The sequence below is a fragment of the Mus pahari genome, chromosome 19 (genome assembly GCF_900095145.1).
Source record: "Mus pahari chromosome 19, PAHARI_EIJ_v1.1, whole genome shotgun sequence".
Taxonomy (NCBI): domain Eukaryota; kingdom Metazoa; phylum Chordata; class Mammalia; order Rodentia; family Muridae; genus Mus; species Mus pahari.
The window spans coordinates 3685682-3692073 of record NC_034608.1 but is presented as its reverse complement, the minus strand read 5'-3'; positions in this window follow the sequence as shown (position 1 = coordinate 3692073).

Genomic DNA, 6392 nt, shown 5'->3' with positions numbered 1-6392 from the left:
CTTAATAAATAGCTCTGAATAGCACCTCAAGGTTGAGTTATCATGCTTATTTGAATTTTCCAGTCCATACCTTAAAACTCAGCTACAAACAAAGGCCTCCCTGCTTCCTGAATCTTGCTACCAACCCTAAAAGCAGATATTGAAATAAACAAGAACTGGCCCAAAGAGACTTGTTGAGGTCTCAAAGAGAAAGAATTACTGACATTTGAAAAATCAGCAGAAATGCAAGCATAAACTATCACGTTTTACTCATTTTATATACGGCAATTTTTTTTCCATGTCTATTTATCATCTTTCTACCTATTAGCTATAATCTACCTATCAATCATCTATCTATCTATCTATCTATCTATCTATCTATCTATCTATCTATCTATCTAAAAGAAGAAGAGAACTGGAAAGATGACTCTGTGGGTAAAGGTTTGCCACACAAGCCCAACAACCTGAGTTTTATTCCCAGAACCCACATAAAGGTGGAGAAACTCAAGTCCACAGATTGGCTTCTGAGACTCACACACTCAGCACAACCCTCTCTCACACACATACACACATACATTAAAATTTGAAAACAAAAGAAAAACTGTTTTGTTTTCTTGTTTTTTTGTTTTAAAAAAAGGTAAATGTCTATCGGTTAAAAGACAAAACCAAATACTATTTTGAAAGCCGTTCTTTGTGACTAAACACCAGTAGGGGCATAAAAAAAGAACTTTTTCTTTTTTCCTTTTATGGAATAAAAGAGGGGTATATAAATTAGCTTAAAATCATCAGGCCTAGCACATGAGAGAAAAAAAAAAACTCAAATACTGGTTTATGTCACTTTTTTTTAAGTCAAGAAAAAGAAAACAAGGTTGTCAGAACAGAAAATTAGAGAAAGAAAACAGGTCCTGGGAAATAACCACACAACAGATGGTGTGCTTAAATCTATTTACCATCAGGAAGTGGATGCCTCCCAAATACTGACCACATGGCCCCAAGGCTCCAAGGACTCTCTCCCTTTGCCTAATTGTGCGGCAATGTATATATTTCTTGGAATCAACCTGGCTTTTCTGCCTGATGGAAAAAAATCCCATGTTGGGTTGATGAGCTTGAGTGTGTCTCTGGAAACTGGGCCATGTGTTAAAAATCAAGCTATTTTGTCTTGTTTGGGGCCAACTTTCCAATCCACCCACCCTTAACTGGAGTTCATTCCCCTCCACTTGGGAGATGTGTGATGTTCAGGACTTGCTTTTCTCAGAGTCCACATCTTGTGATTGATAGAATGTGTGTGTGGGATGTCTATGATAGGTATTGGGGAGAAGTCCAATGTATGTGGTAACTCCTATGGTACTGTGGAATAGACACATAACAAAATGCCTATTCTCCAGAGGGGTGGAAGGGGGAGAGACCTGACACTAGCTTGGGAACCCAATGTACTTACATTATTTTATTCTGCATGCACGTGTGCACATGCATACATGTACATGCTAGAGATTAGCATCCGGAGTCTTCCTCCATCAGTCTCTACTGTATTCATTGAGGTAGAGTCTCATTCTCTCTCTCTCTCTCTCTCTCTCTCTCTCTCTCTCTCTCTCTCTCTCTCTCTCTTTCTCTATTGGACTTGGAGTTCTTTAAGCCAGCTAGTTCTGGAGATTTCATCACTGTCTTTGGGGTGTTAGAATTATAGGTGGGCAGTCATACTCAAAACTTACATGGGTTCTGGAGTTCCCAGACTCTGGTCCTCACCCTTGTGGCATGTTCTTGAGTCACTGAGCCATCTCCCTTGGCTGTCATCATCATCATTGTTATTATTAATATTTTTATTTTTTTTTTTAGAGACTGGGCCACATGTAGCTCAAGCTAGCCAAACTCACTTGAAGACACTATGTAGCTGAGATAACCTTGAACTTCCATGAGGCTACCCTACCTGAATGTCACAACCTAGAATGAGTGGCAAGTCACAAAAGCTGCACTATTGAAGAGCTTCAATCTCTAAGCCAGCCCTTCATGTCTTTGTACTCTAGTTGCTTTCAAGACAGGGGAGAGTGGCAACTGGAATTTCAGGGGAGAGACTTATGACCCTCTTCCTCTTCTGTGCAGAGGATGTCAGTAGGCACGTTGCCCTTATCAAAATCTAGTTATCAAGTGTATTGTTCTGGCATGACTTCTAGACAGGTCTTATTTGGTCAGCATAGTCACTCTACTTTGTGATGGGATGGTCCATGCTATGCCCTGGGGAAATAGCTAAAGTTCAGTGCCCTGTGACTTGCAGGATGCTCACAGTATCAAAGTACACCATGGGTGTCAGGGGAAGTTTGATTCAGATAAGTTCTAGGGGTCCAACTCAAGCATCAGGCTTGGCAGCAAGCACTTTTACCAGATAAAGCATCTTGCTGTGCCTCTTTATTATGGCTGTTGCCGTTGTTTGTTTTGGGTTTGGTCTGGTTTTCTAACTCTTGATTGCCTGGTCTCAACCTCTAGGATCCAGACATGTGCCACCAGGTCTCGTTCCTAAAGGCAACCTCTTATGCAGCTGGTACAGTGTGATGTCTGCTTTGTGAAGGACCCACGTAGGACAATCACCAAGACATTACTGTTAGCTTGACAAAGCAACACGGGGGATGGAGAGATGTCTCATTTGGTAAAAGTGGATCCCTGTCGCCCATAGTGGAAGTAAGGAACCAACTCCCCAAAATTGTCTTCTGACCTTTACATGTATGTTATGACTATTGTGTGCCCAAATAAACACATATACATCACATACACACAATAATAAGATACAAGTTTTTATGTGTGTGTATGTTTTGCCTGCATCTATGTCTGCGCACCAAGTGTATGAATGGTACCTGAGGAGCACAGAAAAAGGCATTGGATCCCCTGGAATTGGAATTATAGGTAGTTGTGAGCCTCCATGTTGAGTGCTGGGAACTGAACCCAGGTCTTCTGGAAGAGTAATAAGTGGTCTTAACCACTGAGCCATCCCTCTAGCACCAGGCATACTTTTTAATAATTAAATTAATTTTACTGTTAAAAACATGGAACCAAAACATTGCAAACCAAAATTAACCAGACCCAAAGTCAGTCCTTCTCAATGAACTTCTGCACAGTTTCAATAGCCATTCCGAGGCTCTGGATCTTACAGTTTCACTATGAAATACATTCTTACGCACTTATCCACCACCAACACCACCACCCCAAAATGGGAAATCCACGACAGAGTTATAACTAGAAAAGCAAGAACTTTACATCCTGTCCTCTAACTCCTGTCCACCATGGTCCATCCAGTCCTTCCTCGTCCCCTAATATTCAGTCATGTGACACTGCACATGACTGTGCATGTGACACTGCATGTGACACTGAACTCCCTGCTTTTTACTTGCTTACTCAACTGTGTTACTTGGGATTCCCATTGTATAGTCATTCTCTTAAAAATTCTGACAAATCCTAATTTTGTTCAAGATAGTACTATGCACAGTTACAGCTATGTGAATAGGGCAGGGGAGCCAGTTTAGTCAAGGAGACTGTGTGTGTGTGTGTGTGTGTGTGTGTGTGTGTGTGTGTGTGTGTGAGAGAGAGAGAGAGAGAGAGAGAGAGAGAGAGAGAGAGAGAGATCTTGCCATCTATTATTGAGAACAAAGCATGTTTTCAGTTCAGGCAGTTTTCCCTCTCTTCTTGCTTCCTAGAATGTGGTGTGATGCCTTCACCCTGTGCCGGTTAGGAAGACAACATCACCTTAAATGAGGTAAACAAAGGCCCATCCTCAGTTATAGAGGAACAAGAAGGCCCTTATTGACTCCCATCTTGCTAGGGTTTTCTCAAGCACATGGTGAGATAAATCTAAACTAACAGTTCTTAGACTTCTTGTCTAAGCATTCTGGGGCTGGAGAGATGGCTCAGTGGCTAACGGTGTCTGTTGCTCTTGCAGAGGGCTTGAGTTCAGTTCCCATTGCTTATACTAGGTGGCTCACGACAGTCTAAACTCCAACTCTAGGGCATCCAACACTCCCAGCTTCCATGAGCACCTATACAAACCTTCACGCAGACATATGTACACACATAATTTGAAAGTTAAAATATATATATATTTTTAAAAAGCACTTAGGCATTCTATAAAGGGTATGCAAGGTCGCTGTCTCTTTTTTCTCATGAAGGCTGCCTCAGCCATAGCTCAGCTATGAGCACAGCTCAACAACCACCATTGTGCACCAACTTTAGCCCACATAGTTCTCTTCACAGATGCCTTATACCATTGGCAGATGAAGAACCTTAGGCAAGATGAGATCGTATAGTCAGTTCACTGCTTCTATCTCTCCCCAGACTTCTGTCTTGATTGCTAATTCCAATCCTGGTTACTATCCATTCTCCAGCACAAAGCCAACCTCTTGTCTAACCTTGATTTGTTCCCTAACAGCCCTGGGCTTCAAATCCTTCCTCTGTAAACTGCACTGAGCAGAGGCTCCATCTCCCATGGGGTGTGGTGGGAATTACACAACACCGTTGGGGCTCTAGCCTTTTTGCTGGGAATAGAATGTGCTGAACAAGGGATGCATGGATCCAGAGGGGGCTTAACGGCTAATCATGTCCTTGGATGCAGCTGCTTGCACACACGTGCACACATAGGATCTTGGTCTTGGCTGTGCTGTTTGTCCTTGGTTTAAAACTATCAGCAAAAGCTGTGGGATTCAGTGTAGCCAGAGGAAGTGGAGAATTTACATTTTCTTTTTCTCTTCTTCTTCTTCTTCTTCTTCTTCTTCTTCTTCTTCTTCTTCTTCTTCTTCTTCTTCTTCTTCTTCTTCTTCAGAATAGCCTGTGAGGGTCTACTAATGCAACCGGAGCTGATCTAAATCTTGGGGGTAAACACTGAACAAGCTATCAAAATTCCTGACATTGTACTGGGGACCCAGAGGGCAGAGGGGCAGGAAATGAGTAAAGGGCTCAGTAAATTACACAAGATTGTAAGAAGCAGCTTTGTCCTAAAGACTCTGGTTAATGAGTTAGAGCAAGGGTTGAGGGCTGAAGCTTAAGTATGGGATGGGGCTAATTAGATGGCTCAACGGGTAAATACTTGCCACCAAGCCTAATGACCTGAGTTGGATCCCTGGGACCCAAATAGTGGGAAGGAGAGAGGGATTTGCCCTCTACCTTCATACATACATTGAGGCATATGTACACACACATACACACACACACACACACACGCCCATAAATAGATTAAAAAAAAAAAAAAAAAGAAGAAGTGTAAGATAGGCTATGGAGTTGGTAAAGAACTCTGCATGGTTGTTATTGGGGCCCACACTACGGAAAAGCAAGGAGGGGTCAATTCGCCAGACTTAGCAAACCAAAACACAGGACACCCAGTTAAATTTGAATTTCAGGTAAACAACAAATGAATGTGCAATTCATACTATGCTTATATTAAAATATTATTCAAAACACTGTCCTCCAAACCAAACCATGAAAAGGGATGTCAGTACACAGGCACACACGCCACAAGTTCCAGACACTTTAGACCTAGATATTTACCCAAGAAAGATGGAAAGATCTCTACACACACTTGTACATGAATATTCATGTCAGCTTTGTACATAATAGCAAACCCCAGCAATCACCCAAAAGTCCACAGACAGATAGGTGGATAAATACATTATGATGGACCTACACAAAGGAGCACAGAGATGAATGGGTGACTGACTTTGGGAACAAAATTTAATTACCTGAAAATAACTACATAAAACAAAAGAGGCTGGGGGGGTGGGAAGAGAACACTCTATACAGCTTTAAGTACATAAAATTCTGGAAATTAAAACTCAATATAATGACACAAAGCAGATGTGTGGAAATGTGAAGCGGTACAAGAAGGGAGATGAGAAAGAGAGAATCAGAATTGTTTGAGACCAAAGGCTGTGCTCAGTGCCTTGATAGGCTCTGGGGAAGGATGCCTGGCTGTTTGTCAAAGTCGACCACACTGAGACTGGAGAGCCAGGTTCAGTAGTAGTTAAGAGCACATTTGCTCTTTCCACTATATAAATCCCAGGGATGGGACTCAGGCTGTCCCTTGGTGGCAAGCGTCTTCATTGGCTGCCCAATTCATCTTGTTAGCCTCAAACCCCCCATCTTTACCATTTCTTGGTGATGTGCAATGAATCTGTGCAGTGTGCAAACACCACCAACATTCATCTTTGGGCCACTTTTCTTTCTTTCTCTTTTTTTTCAATTTTTTATTAGATATTTTCTTCATTTACATTTCAGATGCTATCCCGAAAGTCCACTATACCCCTCCCCGCCCAGCTCCCCTACCCACCCACTCCCACTTCTTGGTCCTGGTGTTCCCTGTACTGGGACATATAAAGTTTGCAAGACCAAGTATGGCCAATGGTGGCCAACTAGGCCATCTTCTGCTCCATATGCAGCTAGAG